The sequence below is a fragment of the Rhinolophus sinicus genome, chromosome 16 (genome assembly GCF_057876585.1).
Source record: "Rhinolophus sinicus isolate RSI-liver-muscle chromosome 16, RSI-T2T, whole genome shotgun sequence".
NCBI lineage: Eukaryota > Metazoa > Chordata > Mammalia > Chiroptera > Rhinolophidae > Rhinolophus > Rhinolophus sinicus.
The window spans coordinates 122,118,136-122,140,536 of record NC_142516.1 but is presented as its reverse complement, the minus strand read 5'-3'; the positions used below and the strand labels follow the sequence as shown (position 1 = coordinate 122,140,536).

The following is a 22,401-nucleotide window of genomic DNA, read 5'->3' as shown; positions in this document are numbered from 1 at the left end:
ACATATACAGCTGTAGTTTTCAGTCATTTGTGGAAGGAGGTGAATTCAGGATCTTCCTAGATCACTGTCTTGAACTGGAACACCTGTTGTTTCTTTCTCAATCAGTCATTATTTATAGTTATATCATTACTCTAGTACTAGCGTACACCATAGTCTTCCTGGATTTAACTTTATAATTTAAACTATTATCAGTGACAGAGAAGTTAGGACTCATAGTAGATGCAATTTTTCTAAGGTAAAAAATTGAGTAGTGTATGATGTAAGATTGCTAAGTAGAAGTGAATTAATTAGCTAGTGAGAAAACTTACCTAACTGTCCATCTTGCATGTTAATGCAGGTGTTTTGTTTCATTTCGTTTTCTACCCATCACCCTATGTACATAATCTCCTGTGACGTGATTAGTTTTAAATTATTCTGGGGAAAAAAAGGCAATTATTTGTGCTAGTCTAACCAGAGTATAGACCTTTGGATTGGAAAAAATTGAAGTGTTCAAAATGATAGTGAATCAAATTAATGATGTAAATAAGGGCACTATATATGTAAATTATATAAATAAATGTTTTGTGGAACTGTTATAGTGAATGGTCCAGCCAGAACAATAAGTACACAATAAATGATAGATAAAACTTGGAAGAGAGTTGAGACTGAGTTTTCTTACTTTGACAGAACTATTATTCAACAGAAAATTCTGATATTTGTTATTTAAATTACTTGAGATATGTATTTATTATTCATTATGAGCATGAAGGAGTCATGTCTTGTGTTTCACAAAGGAAATCACATATGTAGTTCAGTAAGTCTCAATTCCTTTGAGATTAAGAAAATTTGGAGCATTGATGAAGCAGTAATCATCTGAGAAAAATATTCCAATAGACAAACAAATTTTTGCACATAACTTCAGGGATTGTACAGATCCCTGAGCATCACCCATGGACCCCAGGATAAGAGCACCAGTCATCACTAAATTTGAAATGCATTTAGACACAGAGTACATACCTCAAACATATCAAGGGGATTGTTCTATTTTATATTTCCCACCATGCTTAGCATATTACTGTGTAATAGCCTGTCTCCAAGAATATTGTAAAAAATTTCAACTGCAACAATATTTGTGTCTAATCAAGAGATATCTACAGGTAATTTCCAGTAAATTTTATTATTATTTAACATTATTTTTAAGATTTTTATTAAAAATCTTAGCTAACATACATTATATCAATTTCAGTTGTACACTATATTTGTTCAACCTTTATATACCTAAACAAGTAGTCACCATAAGTCCATCATCTACCATGCTATGCTATCACAATATTATTGACTATATTCCGCATGCTATATGTTACATTTCAGTAAGTTTTATTCTGTATGTTTAGCTAACATATAAAGTACAATTCTATTAAATTTGATCATTGTCCATATAGCTACAAATGGGTAACCCATTATTTCCTTCTCTTTCAAATGCTGAGAACCTCCAATATGAATCCATAACTATAAGATTAACTGAGACAGAACCCATAAGACATAATTAGTAGCATACTATTGTATATTAAGTGGTCTGCCACCATTTTTTTTCTACTTGACATGCAGTGACAGTGCATTAAGCTTATTATAAGATTAATGACCTAATGATTAATACTAGAGTGCCCATTTATAATCAGTCTGTGAGGAATAAAGCAGTGAAACATGTGGAAAGTATTCGGAGCATAAATTCACTAGTGTAACATTTGTACCATTGAGTTTTAGCATCTAGCTAATGTACCGATGAGAACACATATGTGAAAGTGGTTTATACTATAGTATAAAATGTAAACTAAGGGATTCTTATTATCATTGCTTTGTCACTAATTTAGGGCTTTGTACTGAAATGTCTAAGTAGCAAAATGAAACACAAAGACATTTATTTTTTTAAAATATAAAATGAGTCAGATTCACTTAGGAGCTAATCTCATCAACGTTCACTAATACACACAAAGGAGTGTAATCTGGGTACAAGCCCATGATAATAGACAGTAAATTATAGGGCCTGGTCAGTAGATACCTCTCTCATTGCAGTCATTGGGTAATAATGTCATCAGGAGACAAATGTAACACTTGCTCAGCCGATAAATGCTTTTAGAAAGTCCTTTCATGGCCTATTCAGAGAAATTCTTCAGAGAGAAAATGCCTAAGTTTAAAAATTCACAGTAATTTGTTTTAATAGACTGATTAAAGTGTTAGCAATTATGCCCCTTGGTCATCTAAAAAAGCTCAAGTTATGGTACCACACTACATCCAAGTCAAAAGCCCTAATTTGGACTGAAATAAATTGGTAGAAACCACTTGTGAAACATGGAGACAGTGAAACAGATTTACGTTTCTTTCAAAATAGCCTGGAAAAGACTAGCTACAATTCACTAGAGATGATCTTATCACTAGCAAACCCAAAGTACAAAATGTGTCTTTGCATTGTAAATATTCCATAGCTTGAGAATGGAGTAAGCTTCCTTCTGAAAAAAACATAAGGTAACAATGAAATGGCCTTTCCTATAGCTGCTTGTCCTAAATCCCTTAATCAGTAATGAGATCCTCGCGGCGTTCTTTTATCATTTTCAATCTATATAGGATAGCTGTTTTAACTTGGCATTAGGGTGAATATAATTTTTTAAAAAGAAATTAGAAGTGGTTAAAACTGCATTTTTAGCCTGTATGTAAGTTCACTCTAAAAGACCTGTGCCTAGATAAGCCTCTCAACCTTTTCTTTGATTTGAAACAGGAAATCATTTGAGGTTTATCCCTGTAGGTTTAAAGATAACTTTCGCCTTTAAGAACTCATCTAAACTCACAGATCTTTTTGTAGACACTTATTCAGTTACTGCTGCTAATGGAATACAAAAGAAAAAGAAGAACTTTGAATTACAGACTTTCTATATAAAAACAAGAAATAATCCACCTCCAAAAATATTACACACCTATTCTTGATTAATATTCTACACTATTCTTATTTCGGCAATTGGAAGAAGATCAAAAGGAAGTAAGTTTTCCTATTTGTAAATAGCAATGTCCTCTGATAAACCCTCAAACTACTGGCCACTGTAGAGTAACTGATGGTTACTCATCCAGTTTCTCATCCTGAAGCAGTGTTATTATTAAGGCCTGATGACAGCGCAACATTTACATAACCTTTTCTTCTGAGATTCAGTTCATTGTCTTCAGATGTTCATTGAATCTTCATTCCCTTGAATATCCCACTATAGCTTAATATCATTATTTCAAAAAGTAAACCCAGTTGCTCACCACCCCATAAGCCATTCTCCTTATCAATCACTCAAGTTCACCATTGACTCCAACTTCTTTTTAATATTTGGCTTCAAATATTGATTTTATCTTTTATCTCCGTCATCAATGATCTCTAGTCACAAAAATCTGTCAGTTCTTCTTTTGAAGTATTTCTAACATTTGACTCCTTTCCTATTGTTTATTACAATGATTATAGTCAGAACTTCACTGATAATTCTAACAGCCAGTTAACTTGTATCCCTGACTATGATCTCTCCCTTTTACAATCCACAAATAAAATGGCTTCATCTTTCTTATTATTCAAATGGTGGAATTACAGCCCATTGTAACCACTAATTCTGTTCCAATTAGATCATGATCACAGCTAAGTTTTGAACAACAAATTTGTTTTCTTCAAGCATATACTTAGGAGGTAGTAAGTATAAGTGGAAATGTTCTCTCCTTCCAGAATTACTCTATCACCTTGTTTAAAAAACTAAATTTGTTTAACAGAATAATCCTAAACTCTTCTCTCTTCCTCCCCACACCTTAAATCAATCCCCAGCACTCTTGTAAATGTCTCTCAAATTAACCTCTCCTTTGTAAATACTCTCAACTACTGTAGATCAAGCTCTCTTCTTTTCTACTTGAACAACTGCAATAGACTTCAGTCTTCTCTCCCAACTTTTGCCTCATCTCCAGCCTCCAGCCTTCAAATCGCTAACAGAGTTACTGTTTTGAAATATAGATTTTTTTTTTTTTTTAATTGGGGAACAGGGTGTTTTTTCCAGGGCTCATCAGCACCAAATTATTGTCCTTCAATCTAGTTGTGGAAGACGCAGCTCAATTCCAAGTCCAGTTGCCGTTTTTCAATCTTTAGTTGCAGGGAGCACAGCCTACCATCTCATGTGGGAATTGAACTGGCAACCTTATTGTTGAGAGTTCACGCTCTAACCAACTGAGCCATCTGGCCATCCCTGAAATATAGATTTGATTATGTTGTTCCCTTATTGAAATTCCTTCAATAATTCACCATCACACATATCAGTGTCTCAAAGCATAGCCAAAGATTGCCTGCATCTAAAGAATTGGGAGGTCCTTGTTTAAAACATAGATTCCGAGATCCTGCTTTAGACTACTGGGCCCTAATTTTTGAGAGCAGACTCTGAAACAATATTAACAAGAATCCCATTGGCCTTCAGGTTAATGTCTACCTCCCATGTTACCATGATCTTATTCCTGTATACTTTCTAGCTTTATATCTGCTTGCACCTTCAACCTATATATCTGTATTGCTCCCCAAGAATTGTTTTTGTCCCCTAAAAGTGTTTTGCTCTTTCATACATCTGGATTTTCAAGCATAATGCTCCATTTACCTTGGTTACCCTTTTGCCATCATATCTGTATAATAAATATCAATCATCCTTCAAGATTCAGGGGAAGCAACATCTTACCTGGGAAGCTTTTACTGTCCTCAACTCCCTAGTTCGATTTGGTAACTCGCTTTTTACTTACCTGATAGTCCCTATAACACTTCTTTGCCATTATTTGTTTGCATGCTTGTTTCTTTTAGGGAACTATGAGCTTCTTAAGAAATACTAATATACCTTATTTAAGTTAATTTTTTTGGTACCTACTGCATTGGTCAATACATGTTAATTAAAGGGTTGAACTGAGTAAATAAATGAATGAGTGAAGGAAGAAGTAAAGATGAGAGTGAGTAACAGTATTGCCATTGTGTCTTACCAAAATATCCACTGCATATTTTATTTTATGGTATTTAAATTGAACAGTAAATATCCATTAATTCAGGGCTCTCAAACCTGCAATTATTTTTTTATTCTCTCCCCACTTTCTTTTTTCCCATCTTCCAGTCTGGCTTAATTACAATTCCTACCTCAGGGTAGTGAAAATTAATTGGCTTGTAAATAATAATAAATTAGTCAATGTTCATAAAACGCTTTCAAGATGAAAAGCATTCTCTCACCACTAAGCATTTTTATTTATTAGAAAATAAATCGATGCATTATCAGTATCTAGATCACACCTGTGATTTATATCCTAAATACAATTAAACCTTTTCTCTATCTAGCTCTAAAATCCAGTATGCTTTTATTCTGATATGTAGACATCACTGTCACTGTGGTAAGACGTGATGAAATTAGGTACCATTTGCAAAACCTAAAATGAGAGTTTCGAACAGTCAGTATGCTCAGACTCTCATTCTGACTGTGACACTGGTTTAAACTTTATCCCCAATCTTGGAAAGCCTGAGTAGGGCCAGGTGGGGAAGTATGTTACTACACGCTCAGGAGATACAGAAACCCATGGATCTTAGCAAAGTCAAAAAAAAAAAAAAAAACATGCTAAGAAGCTAACATAGAATTTAGAAGATCCTCTCTCTGAAGAGGACCAGAATCATGTTTCACGTAAGACCACTTCCAAGAGATGCATGACTATATAAAGATAGTTATGTAAACATATGATAGACAGACAGACAGACAGACAGACAGACAGAGAGATATATGATGTTGCTAATCCCCTTATCTTGGTAAGTATAGTTCTATATTCTATGTGTTTGGTATTATAATGCAATTTCTCTCTTGAAATTGAGGCAATAGTAGATGATTGTACTTGGCATCTCCCTCCCTCCCCTTTTTTGTGTATGTTATTTTAGCGATACATCAACTCTAAAGGCTTTGAGAAATACCACAATGCATCATCAAATGTTCACAATTATATCATGTTCATTTTACAGATGAAGAAAATAACACTTTACAGTTTGTTTGTTTGTTTATAAACTTGTCGAAACACATTCAGCTAGTCAGTATCAGAGCTGGGTCTCAGTGGTTTAACTCAGCATTCCTGTTCCTAGCTACTATGCTGTGTCCCTTTATGAAAAGACAATAAAAGGCCTGGAGTACTGATGAGGTCTCGTGTCAGGGGCCAAGAATGAGGGGGACAGGGATTCTCAATACAATTTGTAAAATTATTCAATGCCCCTACCTTAGTTTTCTTGAACTCATTTTTGGGTTCTAGAATGAGGAGGGTGCAATAAAAGAGATTTAAAACATATGGACTCTACATTTGTGGTCCAGCATTGGCCAAGCAGCTTCCCTAGCTACCAGAAATGGCGCTCTGTGTACAGATATCAGGTGCTCTGACAGAGTCCAGGTAATTATCACAGACTCTAGAAGAAGCAATGGAGTGGAAAGGTATTTGACAAACAACAGCAGAAACAGTATTGTCTTTAGAGGGCACCTTTGGTGCAGTACACGCATTGCTTCAATGCTACCATTTTGGGGTCCAAGATGAGAGTGGAGATAGGAGATGAGGAAAGGTCTGCTGCTTGGGCAAAGCCACGAGGACTTTTTTACAAAACTCATGTGAGTTATTCCTAAATGAACCTCAAAATTATTTGAGAAGAATTTTTTTTTTTTTTTTTTTTTTGGGGGGGAGACAGATGTTCTCATAAAAATGAATGATGCCTGAGTTAGGAAAAAAAAAATGTGACAGTTGTATCACGTATTTTAATAAAACTAGCTTTTATTATTGCAAAGTCTCCTAACATTCTATAATCTTTCGATACACCATTTTATTTTATGCTATGTTATGTTATGTTATGTTATGTTATGTTATGTTATGTTATGTTATATTATGTTATTACTACCTTCCATTCAAAACAATCATACTAAGTTAGGATCACCAAGTCAAAAAACAAACAAACAAAAAAAAACAGGCATTAAATCAATGTTAGATGGCAAAGGGTTCAAAAAATAAATGAACCATTACATTTAAATTTTCTTTAAGTATAATGCTAAACAATAAAATGAAAATGAGTAGCAAATAGTTTATTTTTTCATTCTAAAAGACGGAAAATTCAGACTACATATATATATATATATATATATATATATATATATATATATATATATGGTTGTTGTTTTTTAATGTTGTAGATTTTATTCCCTTAGTCTTGTCAGAAACCATCACATCTGCTGTTTTCTGTAAAAGAAATGGATAACCATTTGGCTTTACATTTATTTTTTTCCCAGTTCTATTAAGATATAATTGACATATAACATATGTAAGCTAATGTGTACAAAATGATGATTTGATACACATGTATAGTGTGAAGCAATTACCACAATAAAATTAGTTAACACTTCCACCACCTCATATCTCTTGTTATACTAAAGCATTACAAATCAATAGATACAGGAGACCAATAAGAAGCAGGAAGGAAAATGCCTGAGCCACCTTCTATTTCTGTAAACCAGCAGCCCTTGGTCAGTTTCAGCCCCAGGAAATACCACTCCAGGCCACAAGCTGAGAGAATAGAAGAGATGAGTCCGTATCCCAGTGTGCTATAGAGGAATCCTGCTCCCTATTGATTCCATAGGAGAGAAAAAAACAGGAGCAGTTTCTGAGAGGGGAATAAGGAACTAGCTCTTTCAATCAGGGCATTTTAATTTCACATGCACAGAGTAAAGCATGCTAGAATCCTCTGCTAACATATTCTGTTAGTCTCCAAAATGCATGAATTTATTAATAGAACAGATAACTTGGTTATAGAAAACAGATTCCACATTTGGTACAATGAATGTAAATATTGCATGTGATAGAAAAATAATCGAACACCTTCTTTATTTAAAACAGGCTTAATTAATATCAAGTGCTGTAACAAGTGGTAGTCGCCCCTCTGCTTGCCTCTCTTCTCACCTGTGTGCCAGGGCTCCCTGCTGCCTTGTTTACCTGCAGACCTTGGTGTCTAAACACACAGGAGGGAGCTTACGCTTCATTTCTAAAGCTTTCTCCTTTCTTTCCTCCAAACATAGCTCCTTCAGTAAGAGAAACTATTCCCAAAGCCTCTTGAAAATTCTTTTCTTGTAGACAAATTCTGTGCCTTGTACACCTTGCAACGACCTACACAGACCCACGCCAGGTTTACAGGCATAACCATCAGGAGCAGGGATGTAGGTCATCTTTATTGGCCGTTGCCTAACAACTGGACTCCTGTCTCCTCTCCTTCTGCCTTCGGATTGACTCCATGTGGATCCTAAACAGGACAAGAAACTGGTTGTGGTGTCAAAAGCAAATGTCAAGCAAATAGAAAGAATTGTATTAAGTTTACAAAGTAGCCAGGAGTGATTCTTCCAGTGAGCCGCCTTGCTTGAGCGTGAAGCGGCCTGCCTGCTTAGCATCAGTACTGGGACATTAGCAGAGGGGCCGAAGCATTGAAGAATCCTCTCTATTAGGCATTTACATGCCATTTTATAATTTCTAAAGCAAGACACATTAATGTTCTTAGTGATCACCCGTACAATATTTTAAATTAGGCCATTAAAGACCTCTAAGAAGTTTTCAAATAAAATTTCTTTTGTCTCTCAGCTGATGGTTGACTATTACCATAGAAGAAACGGTTGGTGTTATTTTCTAATTTCTTGTAGTATCTAGGAAAATAGTTAAGGTGGTTACAAGGTAACAGGGCATCAACAGGATAAAATGATTGACTGTCAAAGGGCCTGCTGCTCACCATAGCTATTCCAAGGACATAGAATATCTTATCTACCTGGGGTTTGAAAATTGCAGATTCCCTATCTTGCTTAAGCAGTTTTGTGTCAACCCACAGTTTTCATAAAACAAATAAAGCGGGGCAAATACTAAAATCCCTTTAGCTCAGAGGCCTTCAATTCCAGAGTCCTTAACCTCATGAGAGGACTTCTGAGCAATCCAAACCTGAAGTTGTTACTGTAGGCAGAAAGAACGGGGCCAGGGGAAGAAGGGAAGGAGGAAGTGAGGAAAACAACAGAAAAGATGAGATGAGATCATTCCCAAGAAAACGTGCAGCTACAGCCAATCTTAAGGGATGATAACACTATTAGCATTGCAGGCAGCGGGAAATCTCTGCCTCCTTTGTCGCAGTGATAGTTCCTACAAGGGAATCCCACTTCCCGACTGGAAGGAGAGGTCATCAACAGCAAGGATCCGCCCCGGGAATGCCCTAGGAATGCCTGTAATGCCTTCCCTGAATATTCTGAGGCCTCATTCAAATACAATCCTAAATGTTTGTGTTCTTCGGTACAGTTGCCCTTTTTCCTGGCCTGCCCACTCTCACGCTATCTTGAGATAGCGCTGTACTATTTTCTTTCTTTTAATAAATCCTCGGCTCGCTTGGCTTTGTTTGCATTGATTAATATTTGTACATCCTGGAATGCTTTCCTGAGGTGATACAAGGACCCTTTCAATCTCTGGCAACAAAGTCACTGGATATTTTTCTTGACAAGCAGTGTTAATAATTCACGGGTTACCTGCTCTTTCAAAGATATAATTTTCCTTCATATTTAAACAGGAAGAGAAACATTGGTGCAAAAAAAGTACTGTATGTTTTTAAAAAAACAGGAAAAAAATGTCCAAAGTTTATTATGTGAATGTACATTTAGCAATCCATAAGCATATGAAAACCCCAAAGAAGCATTGGACAGTTGAGGTTTATATGCCATTTTGGACAAAGGAGAAAGGGAAGCGGGGCAGGAGTCTGGGATTTCAAAGGGGAAATAGGCAGTTTACAGGCAGACAAGACAGCAGAACACTGTTGTAAACCAAGTTCTGCTAGACAGCCCAGAAACAATGGGACAAAGTAAGGAATCGAGCTAATGGGCCCCTACCTGGATCCTTCTCCCTAATGCTCAAGTGATTGTGCGAAGATCCCCTCCTGAAGGAGGCCTTTCCATCTGAATCTCTTAGCTAGGAAAGGGGGAGGGACAAAGGTTCTTTCTGAGTCTTTTGTTTCTAAATAACCATCTTAAAATCAATATCCCAAAAGGTACTTTTTGGGGTGCAAAACTTTGGTTCTCTTCAGGATGTTAAAGGACATGAATTAACAGCCAAATGAAGAGACACATAGGTAAAGTTCTAAACAAAATTGCTCCTGTCCTCATGGAGCCTGGAGCCTGGTAAGGTGGCATGTGGAAATGTTCTTATTCTCCATCCGGAAAGCTCTGGCTCACTGAACCCTCAAAAAGTACTTTCTTATAGTACTGTTTCATGTTGGTATAAAAATACTGTGATTTGCTTAAAAGTCATTTAATAATTCCAAATCAAAATATATTCATAATTTATAGGGTGTTTTTGGTTTTTTTTTGCATAAGAAATGAGGCTAATCCTGATTTATTCTAATATCATTTGAGGACATTTAGATTTTAAATATATATTTGTGGTTGTGAAATTTGCTTGCTGTTTTTATGGAGGACTTGAGTGTCTGATTTAAAACCAAAATATTGCAGAAGAGTGAATCAAAGCTGAAGATGTTTATAATTGCTTCTGTGAAAAGCTCCCCAGGGCTTCGTTAAAAGAAAAGAAAGTATTCAGACTATATTTTCTATAATGTAAAAGCTTTCACAAATGAAGCAGAAATCCAGACATGCATTCCCTTCCCCCCCACCCCCGTCAAGATTATGAGGGACCACAATGGGAAAAGAAAATTGTTTTCATTATGAATGCCCCAATTTTCCCACCACAGATCAGTCTTAAGAAATTGGAAAAATCTGTTGTCCCTCTTATTATTCTACCTTTTGCTGATTAACCTTTCTCCCTTGAGGCTTCTAAATGGCTTCCTGTCATTGAAAGCCCCCCCACGAGAGCAAAGGAAGATGCTTTTGTAGGGACAGAGCCCCCAAGTGCAGTTTCCAGGCTCTCGACCTCACGTGGAAAGGTGCTGGCTCAGGTAGTAAATGGCCATCAACTCTGATTGGATGGCCATCAGCTGTGGCTAGTTGGCTGTCAGCTGTAACCAGTGAGCCATTGGCCACTAATATAACTGCCGTGGCTACGCTAACCAAAATATGGGGGGCTAGCAAGAAGATGGTGGCTGAGCCAGCAAGCGGCGGAGTGAGGGTTGCAGATTGTGTGGCTCCTGTTTCCTGTGTCTCCAACCCAGCTGCCTGCAAGACTATAGTGGTATGACTCCCCTAACTATGGCTCTGTGGGTGTTCCTTTTTGGCCTCACCATATCCTGAGTTCTTATGTGGGGAGCGGGAGCAGAGACCCTGCAGGCCGCCCCGCACGAGACACCTTTCACCAGGCATCTCCTCCATGCTTGAAACCCCTCTCCCCCACTTCAGGTCCCTCTGGGCCCTATGATTTATGACGGGAATAAACAGTTAATACTAATACATAACATGTCTCTTGTCCCAGCTTCCCAATGTGTTAGATTTCCCATCTGCTAGTTAGAATTCAGCATCTCTCAAAAATCATTGAGAGGTGACTCTAATGGTAATCATTCCAGACCCTTTAATGGATGGCTGGGACCGGCAGTACTGGCGGAATAGACACAGCGGCCTCACTAGCTCTGTGTAATGTTTTTCCTCTCTTTTATTCACACCCCACCTCCCCCCACAACCCACCACCAATAAACCTCTGAAAAAAATCTCCATGAATTTATGCAACTACTTCTCTGATGAAAGGTCAAGAATCAGTTAATCAGCAAGTTAACCGCGGCAGTATGTTCCTTACAATGTGCTAGGTATCCTGAGAATATAAAAAGAAGTAAAAGCTTAACAGTGGTTGTAAGGCAAGAATCCAAATCCCCAATGATAACTAGAGAACAAGATAGGCCAGCAAGCTCTCTGGCGGGTACTTGTAATTATGGCCAAAAGAGAGAAGAGAAGCAATCTACAGAGCCTATGGTGATTAAGGGAATGCAAGAGGAGGCAAGACTTGCTCAAAGTCTCAAAGGTAGAATTCTTTGGCTAGATAGTTAGCAAGTGGCCTTACCAGGGTCCTCAGAGATTAAATGTGTGATTTTAAAGACAGAATAGCAACCATGCATGTCACAGTGAAAATAGGATAGACCAATCACCCTGGAATTGTTGGGATGGTTCTTTTAGAAACACAGGTGTACAGTAAGTAGCTCCAATAGTCCTAGGAGAGTGGTCTAAATAAAATGTGACTTTTGAGAATTTTTAAAAGCTATGCCATACCTAGAGAGCTGATCATAGAAGAGAGAGAGAGCAAATGGCGGTTCTAGTTCTGGGAGCTTCAGACACTAGTACCATGACCAAAACAGCTCTCCTCTTCCCCAATTCCAAACCCACTTCCACACACTGCATGCCTTAAAAAACAGAAATGTATTTCCTAATGGTTCTTGAGGCCAGGAATCTGAAATCAATGTGTCAGCAGGAATGGCTTCTTCTGAGAGCTATGAGGGAGAATCTGTTCCATGCTTTTCTCCTAGTTTATGGAAGTTATTGACAATCCTTGTCATTCCTTGATTTGTAAATGCATCACTCCAATCTTTGACTCTGTCTTCTCATGGTCTTTTTTCCCTGTGTTCCTTTATGTCTTCACATGGCATTCTCTTCTCTGTGTCTCTCTCTCCTTATACGGACACTAGTCATATTGAATTAAGTGTCCACATGACCGCAGTATGACCTCATATTAACTAATTGTATCAGCAATGTTCCTATTTCCAAATAAGGTCACATTCCAAAGTAATGAAGTTTAGTACTTCAACATATCTTTTGGAAGACACAATTCAGCCCATAAGTGTCTGCCTCACGGCTCCCCAAAATTCATGTCCTTCTCATAATCAAAATGCATTCATTTCATCCTGACATCCTCAAAAGTCTTAACACATTGCATCAACGACTCAAGTCCAAAATCTAATCTGAATACAGCCAACTAAAAAAGTACCAGATATCATTTAAATCAAGTAGGGGTCAGATTCGGAATGTTAGATTCTGAGGCAAAATGCCTCTCTATCTGTGGACCTATGAAACCAGACAAGTCTCCTGCTTCCAAAATACAGTGGTGGGATAGGTATAGAGTAAACATTCTCATTCCAAAATAGGGAAATTGGTAGGAAAAAGGGAGCCATTGATCTAAAGCAAGTTTGCACCCAAACAGAGCAAAGTTCATTGGGTTTTAAAGTCTGAGAATGATTTCCTGTGGCTTGATGTTCTGTTCTCTGGGGCCACTGGGGGTAGTTCTACCCCGTTAGCCCTCTGTGCAACTCCTGCCCTCTAGAACTGTGGAGGCAGTGGCCTCTACCTCTGTGGCTCTGCCCTCAGAGCTATTCTTCCTTCATTTCATCTCTGTCCCTTTCAGTTCAGGGTAGCAAGTGTTTGTGCTGTTATACAATTCTTAAAAACCTTGTTAGTTTTCTGTGGATGTTGGTCTTCTAAATGGATCCATACCATTAGCTAAAAGGGCTTTCCCCAGATCCTTCCTGGATACCAGCATGTCTATCCCTGGCTTCTCCTGAGATCGTTTATTGGTCCAAGGAATCACACTCTTGATTTCTTTAGCAAAAGGTTGTTCAGCCACACCCTCGGCCCTGTTACCAGAACACTCAACCTAGATAGGCAGAAATTTTTCCAAAACATCCAGTTCTGATTCCTTTTTACTTAAGAGTTTATTCTTCAGTGTATCTCTTTCCTCTCATGTTTTATTATAAGCAGCAAAGACAGACCAAGCTGAACTTTCCACATATTGCTTGTAAATCACTGTAGCTAAATATTCAAGTTCATTACTTACAAATTCTACTTTCTACCACAGAACAGCAGAACACAATTCTGCCAAGTTCTCTGCCACTTCTTAACAAGCATTATCTTTCCTTCATTTTTCAATAACATGTTCCTCATTTTTATCTGTGACCCCACCAGAAGCATCTTTGCCTCCATATTTCTAATAACATTCTGTTCGTGAAATATATGTTATATGTATTCTCTAAGACAATAGAAACTTTCTCCACAGCCAATTTCCCTTCAAGGTAATCTACACTTTTTCTATCACACACCTCAAAATTATTCCAGCCTCTACCTATTATCTAATTACATAGCCACTTCCACAATTTTAGGTATTTGTTAGAGTAACACTCCACTTACTGGGTCTAAAATCTATACTAGTTTCCTAGGACTGCTTTAACAAACTACCATGAGCTGAATGTGTTAAAACAACAGAAATGTATTCCCTCACAGTTCTGGAGTCTAGAAATCTGCATTCAAGATGTCAGCAGAGTTGGTTTTCTCTGAGGCTTCTGAGGAAAATTCTGTTCCATGCTTCCCTCTTAGTTTATGGCCATAATTGTCCATCTTTGCTGTTCTCCAGCTTGTAGATGCCTCACTTTAATCTCTGCCTCTCTCATCCCATGGGCGTCTTCTCCCTGTGTTTTCCTGTGTCTTCATGTGGCATTCTCTTCCTCTGTCTCTCTTTCTTCTTTTGATCAGGACACCAGTCATACTGAATGGTCTACCCTACTGTAGCACGACCGTCTTAACAAATTGCATCTGTAATGACCCTATTTTCAAAAAAGGACTTTCCTGAAGTATTGAGGGGTAGGACTTCAACATGTCTTTTTGAGAGGATTCAAATCTACAACAGGATGTAATTTGAAAAATGTCAATAACTCAGGCCTTCTAGGCATGATGGCCCTTCAACTAACTGTGATAATGGGAAGTCATCCTTTCAAAACCACCACTTAAAGGCAGCAGCTGGAGCAGAGAGACATTATTACTGTAGTGTAGACATGAACTCTGGGCATAGATTTGTAATATGGGTTGGTTCTTTATATTTCTATAGCCTCCATCTTTGCCCTAAAAGGCTCATTTGTTACAAGGATACTCATATTGGCTATCTGTTGCGTTAGATAGCCAGTGATTATTGATTCTGTGGTCATGTCTATCAGTTCATCATCTGTTTAACCAAAATCAGCCTATTCTCTCCTACCTCCTGCATTTGAAACCCACAGTTAACCAAGGAAACACGAATAAGCCTTACTGAACCCAGCTTAGCAGAACCAACTTACCCATAAATTTGAGACTAATAGTAAATGGTTCTTAATTTAATCTACTGAATTTTGCAGGTGTTTGTTATATAGTATTATTGTGGCAAAAGATCACTGATGCATGCAACAATCAATGTTACTCTAACACCTGTGACTTCTACTGAAGCCATAGAATATGGTCAGCATCCAGACTTCAAACAAAACTCATGACACTTTAGCGCAACTGTTTATAATAGGAAGGGTACATTTTCGGAGAGGATAAACTCTATTTTATGTTTTTTTTTTTACAGAGATCAAGTCTTCTTCCTGTAACCCTAGTCTCATGCTCAGTCCCTAGAACAAATCAAATTCTCAGTAAATATTTTTGGATTAATTAACAAATGATTTTTTCATCTTAAGGAAATGGAAATTGCAAAAGAACAATCATGATATCTTATACATCATATGTTTTCCAATTTTGTAATTACAGTGATGACCATGTAGTAAGAATTCAATAAATAGTATTTGTGATCTGTTACTTGATTGATGAGACTCAGCCACTGTCAATAACCCTTGAGGACTGAACCAAGAAACAATATTAAACTTCATCAAGAAATATTTTATTTGATCCGTGAGAAGACTTTTGTGACTTTCAAGATTCCTGACCACTAGGGGGAAAAAAAAAATTGTATGGCTTCTCTAGGGAATTGATGCCTCTTATGACTCTTCCATATGGAATGTAAAATACAATCCACAATCACAATCATAATTATTGTTTATCATCCTTTCTCTTTCTTTTTTAAATTCTATGCTCACATGTCAACTTCAAGTTATTAAGACAAAAAGTCATCCCAAATTACACATTATTTTACTTAGTCAAATTATTTAAGGAAAGCATCCCAGATATGAGAGTACTAGTTCATGAAATTATACCAAAACAAATGGTAATAAAATAAAAAATAATAAGAGGTAAAAAAATAACAATATCCATTAAATATTGAGGAGCCTTCATAATATGCAGGCTATACTTGGGGCTAGACTAAGTTTAAGCTCTAACCTCTACCCTTTGTAGGTAGCAACAGGCAAATGACCAATTGTGACAATGTGATGCTATAAGGGGTATATATACGGTGATAGAAAAACAGGAGTGATTAATTCTGCATTGAAAAAAAAAAGGAAAGGCTTCACAGTGACATCAATATTTGAGCTGGAAATAAGCAAGAATTCACCACACAGAAAAGGAGAGGAGGAAATCTAGGCAAAGAGAACAGACTGTGCAAAGTTACAGTAAGTAAGCTCAGTCTGATGCTACATAGACTAAATGAGGTCAAATGTCAAGAGATGAGGCTTGGGTCCTTACCTGCAAAATCATGTGTCCAGCTAAGAAGTCATGTGATGGCAAGTCACTGCAGCATTTTTACTTAATTAGAACTTAAAATGGTTATGCCAGGGAATAATGTAAAGAATGAGTTAGAGGAAATTTGTACTAGAGAGGAAATTGCACTATACGTTCACATGTGAAAATGCTAAGCCACCCCCATCTAAGAAGTATGTTCCAGATCTTAAAAGAGATGGCATGCTCCATTGGTGAGATATTCTGTGAGGTTTCCAGCTGTATTATTTTACAGTTAATGTTCCTGATTAGTGTTGGCTTATGGTTAAGTTACTGTGCTGGTAAACAAGACTGTGGTCTTTCTCTTCCATTCTCAGTATGGATCTATCTTAATTAAGTTGAGGAAAGGAAAGAAGAAGTAGAAACCTGCCTGCATTAATGAACTGTGGGAAAGTTCTTAGCAACATTACAAAACCAATTATTAAAACTCTATAAACCTGGGAAAGTGTGACATTTTATAACACTCGAAAATAAAAACTTCCAGCTATCTATTCCATTAGATAGCCAGTTTTGAGAATTTTATACTCAATAAAAAAATGAAGAAAGCAATGTACTATTTCATGTTGAATAAAAGGAAACTGAGAATGAGTAACAAATAAGCACAATAAGTCAACTAGTCAACACAGTCACTGAGCACTGACTGTGAAATTTATAATGAAATGTGTTGGGTGTTCCTGTGGTTTGGTCAATTCCTGTGGTAGCCTATTAGCAATTTGTACAGAGCTTTTCTCCTGTGTTATAAAAATGGGTGGTATTCTTATCTGGACAGATTAAGAACGTCAAGAAAAAGTACTTTCTGAATAGACATTTTCCAATGTACATTATACGATTTTCCAAACAAAATCATTTTCATCTGCCTAAAAGTTTTAGGTCTTTATAAGTATTTACTTCAAGCAATATTTCTCCAACTACTGCTGTGTGTGAAACATTTATTTTACAAAACTGTCATTTATCCCACAGGACTGTCAAGAAAAACTATTAATAGACAGGGAAGGAAAACAATTAGGAATCAGAAGGTTTATGTCAAAAAATAAAAATGAATAAAGTTGCCGCCAAAAGACAATAAGAAAGAATGTGAAATAACAGAAAAGGAATGGGTATAATGAGAGTAAAGTCAATAAGGGTGAGATAAAAGAGACAAATGCTGTTTTTTTTCAATACCTATGAATTAAAATTAAGAACTGAACACTGAAAGTGTTCTTTTGGTGTTTATCTCACAGTTAAATTTCATCAGGGCATCAGAAAACAAAATGAGTAAACATTTCCCTTTTCCCAAATAATCTCTTTGACTCCTCTGTGTAAAGTCCATTTTGTCATGTACAACTAAACAAAGAGATTGAAGGTAACTGTCAGAAAGGAGAAGAAGTCTCCTATCCCATGATAAAAGATATAGCATAAAAATATAAGAAATACTTTCAAAGGCTGTCAAGAGTCACAGTGTTTTCATTCTACCAGAGAGAAAAGCAGCTAATAGGGAAGACTGAGCTGTTGCATTATTTTAGCTGTTGTATAATTTGATATACTAAATGTCTAGAAAGACAGTTTGTTTTGTATATCTTATAACTGAAGTCATTTATCTTCTGATTTTTAGTCTTTGCTTTTATGATGAGATAGCAATCATAATATTTTAGAATGTTTATTCATAAATTTAACAAATGCTCATTGAACACATGTGCTACCAAATTCATTGTGGTGAACATATGAAAAAGAAATAGCAATGCAATTCCTACTCTCAAAAAGTTTCCAGTCTAGGGGCATATGTGCATGAAATAATGCAAAGCAATGAGTGCAATAAACTAATGTAAACAGAAACATTCAAAGTGTCTGTCCCTTACATTTAGAATTTAACTTAAGAGTACCAGAAAGAAGACTGAAATATCTGTACAATCTGATACAACTTGCTTTTGTATATGCCACGCATCAATTTCCTCATCTGTAAAATGAGGATATATGTTTAATATTCTATATTTCTCGGCCCATTTTGTGGATAGTACAATGGAGGAAAAGAGCATTTAGTTCAATACGTGATAAATGCATTAAGAACATTTATATTTTGCAGATTATTGGTGCTGTCTTTTCTAAACCCATATTTTTGGATTTCTCAAAATGTTTCACATATTAAATTAAAATCACCAGGTAAAAATCAACATATTTCCAATGATTCATCCAAAATATACAGTTTAAGTATAGCATTTCATCAAATAATTAAATGTAGTTGAAGGTAGTGCTGAGACACACTCTAGTTAAATAGACTCCTGTCCTTATTTCAAAGTATCAATAACCTTAGTCACCAGTAAACCATACTGACCGACTGGCCATGCTGCCATGTTAACTGTACATAAGTATGGCTTGATTAACTCTTTGAGGCTTTTAAGTACAATTTGATAGATTCTTACTAAATAATGTCTTATAGGAACTTCAGAAATCTGTTTTACAAATCCAACAGTTCCATCATCTATAAAACTGTAGTCAAGGGACGCTACTAAAGAAATGCACAGGTGCACTAACAATCAAATAGGCAAGTAAAACTTGATGGGAAAGAAATAACAGATCTTTGTATCTACAATTTTGAGAAGATGTGATGTCATAGAAAACCCCGAGGTACTCAGAGATGAGTATAAAGCACTTCACTATAAGAGCATAATCATCGTGGTTTTAGAGAAGCTATAAACTGATAACCATCTCTGACACCTGATCGTAAGCCAAGCGACATGAGTTTTCCCTTTATGCTCTTTTTAATGCAGGTGAATGAAAACGATAACTTAACTTAATGGGGCTTCGCAGCACTAATTATTTGGGAATAATCAAAAGGTTTCATGATCTGAAAAAGGTTGTTTCAGTGCAGCTCATTACACACTATGAAGAGCTATTATTCCATCCTGCTACCTTTCTGCCACTCAGGTGTTCATTTGCCAGATGCTTTCTTATTAAGAGCATACAAAAGGAGACTAACGTGAATGGCACAATCAAGTAAGTTTACCCAGTTTAATTTTGGTGTCAATAGTAAATATTATATTTTTATTATAATTCTGACCAAGACAATTACCTTCTTATTGCTCGTCCTGACACAATGTTAAACCACTAGGAAAAAAACTCCGCTGAGCTTAATTTATAACGTGAATCATAGAGATGAATGACCACTCTAACTTTAGCTAAAATAACAGCACATATTTTTTATTCTTACCGCTATGTATAGAGTTATTCAAAATTCACGTTTAGTAATTTGCAGTGAATCACTCTCCTTGTGAAAATTTCTTATTCCATGTATTCCATAATTACTCAGTTGCAGTATTACGTGTTGATGGGTCAAAACAATAGTCTCCTAAATGTCTGTAAACCAGAGAGAGGAAGAGAGGAAAAGAAAGGGAAGGACGAGGAAAGAGAGAGAGAGACAGAAAGAGAGAGAGAGAGAGAGAGAGAGAGAGAGAGAGAGAGAGAGAGAGAGAGAGAGAGAGGTCATTGCCCAAAGATATTCTTTTTATTGACACCCATAAACTAACTCTTTGCAGTTGAGAAATTGGTTTTGGACTTGTTCCACGCTTGCTAGAAAAAAGTAAATTCTCTTTCTTTTTGCTTCTCTGATGCAGGAAGTTGGTGACTCAGAATTATTGTTAAGAGACCAGCATCCCTTCTGCTCACTGTTGGATTGTATTTCTGAAGCCAGAGCCTTAACAGCTTCGTACAGGTGCAAAGGTAAATTGTCAGGCAAGGAAACAGATATCAGTGCCACCACATGCCAGTAAAACCGACTAAGTTTTAAGAACTGAATAACTCTAAACCAACCTTTTGTCATGTCTGTTAAAAAAATGTATCTTGGTTTAAGCATAATGTTGGTTTCTATTAAAAATAATGCAGCTTGTTAAGGCAGCAATACTTCTATTCTTCTGGAGGAATATTGTCCTGAATTCTGAAAAAGCATTTAATATCACAAGAAAGATAATGACACGAGATAGTCATCATGTAGAGATTATATACAGGTTCAAATCCTAACCAGTTTGTATAGGTTCAAATCCTGAGTCTGTCACCAAGGGCAATCTCTTTAGTCCTTGTGTTCTTGTTTCATCTATAAAATGAAAATAGCCATTCAGCATTTATATAAATTCTTTTGAGAAATGTCTATGCAGATCCTTTACCCAATTTTCAGAGTTGTCTTTTTATTATCAAGCTGTAACAGTTATTATTATATTTTAGACACAAGTCACTTATCGGAGTGAGGGTTAAATAAATGAGTTAAGACACGTAAAGTTCTTAGAATTGGGTCTAACATACGATATACACTAAATAAGTTATTAATATTATTATGAAGCAGGGACCAGATTATCTTAGTAACCTAAAAGTCATTAAATGCTTTTCTCTTGATCCTTAAACACTTTTTATCTATTAAAGAACCATTGATATTTCATAGAATCTAAGGACCTTATAATACAATTTGCTCAGAAGAAAATAAAGAAAGCAAACAATTAATGACCAAAGTATCGATGCCTGTTCTCTCACAAGAAGCAATGTCAACCACGCTTCAGCATCCATTCATTTTTCACCTTCATGACTTTGCTATAATCTCCAAATACCCATAGTATGCTTCCATAGAATTTTTCTTTATATTGAGCTAAGTAAATTTATTTTAGAAAGAAATCTTATATATGTTTAATGATTTCATATAAACACATATACGAACCTGCTATTTTTGCATCTTTTAATCTGACATACATACAAATGTCTGCATTAATTAGTTATTAAGAAAAGTATTCTTCAATTCCCAATTGAGCAAGAATACAGGACAGTCATGAATAGCAACAAAATAAATATCTGAAATAATTTCTGTTATCACTTTAGAACTGAAAGACTTTCAGGACTAGAAAGTCAACACCATTACTGTATACAAACTAACATTAATTCAGCTAGGAGTTTGTTGATGGCTTCAAGTTAAGCACGATAAATATAGTACTGATGAAATTTTTGTCATGTCATGGATAATCTCCAAGGCTTTTCTCAAATCTGCAAAACATAAAACTGAGTGATAGGGCTAGGAATGTAGATAGCTGAGAAATTACCAGATGTAGAACATTTAGGGAGATTATAAAAAATGGTTAGATACCTCAACAGGTATTTAATAAAAATGAATCTGGTTTATTTGGTGAAAAGACTCAAGTAAAATTTATGTCAGGAAAGGCAAGAATAGGCCTTGTTTTATCACTTTTCAAGACTCCCTCACAAGCCTGAACTCTTTTAGTGTCCTTAGGCTAATGGAACTGGTGGACTCAGAACAGCTTTCAGAAGTAGAGGAGTCTATGTATTAATATTCTGTCAGCTAAAGTTGAAAACATTTTTAAAATATTGCTTAGAAGTAACTGGCCATTTGTCCTAGCAAATGTAAACTAATGATTCTTCCACACCAGAGATTAGTTTGCAGTTCCAACTTACTTATTTTCTGAATAATATAGAAAATTAGTTCCTTTTATTTGAAAAGTTGAGAAAAGTGATATGTGCTCTAACAACATTTTAAAATTGGACCTCAGGAGCAGTAGCTGGTTTATAGATTCACCTTCATCATTGGTACATAACACACTCATCATTGCCCGTATATGCCCTGATTTTATTTTACTGGTTATTTGTAATAATGAAATAAATATCTGTGAGCACATCATCCCAAACACAGGTGAGGGCTTGACGTTTAGCCTACATTTTGCCATATGATTTCAACCCCATTCCATTCCCCTGCTTCTCCCCAGTGGAGATAAACGTCATCCTGAATTTCGTGCTCCCCATTCCATTGCTTTCTTTTTTACATAGTGTTAATGCATCTAGATATATTCCTGAAAAGTATGTTGTTAACCATTAGTTTTCTGTTTGTTTGTTTGCTTGCTTTAACTTTATAGAAAGTGTATCAGGCTGTGAGTTATCATCTGGAACATTTTCTTTTGCTTAATATTCTGCAGTAAAGATTCATCTGTGACTTTGGTGCTGTAAACAATGCTATTTGTTTATTCAG

The 22,401-nt window shown here is 36.2% G+C and overlaps 1 long non-coding RNA gene across 1 annotated transcript in view; it reads left to right on the top strand.

Moving 5' to 3' along the window:
* The window catches only part of LOC141571043 (uncharacterized), a 143,567-nt gene extending 122,142 nt beyond the window's left edge, over nucleotides 1-21,425 (top strand). The window contains exon 6 of the long non-coding RNA XR_012495534.2: nucleotides 20,000-21,425. This is a non-coding gene — a long non-coding RNA (uncharacterized LOC141571043). The remainder of the gene's footprint in view (nucleotides 1-19,999) is intronic.
* Nucleotides 21,426-22,401: the final 976 nt, after the last annotated feature.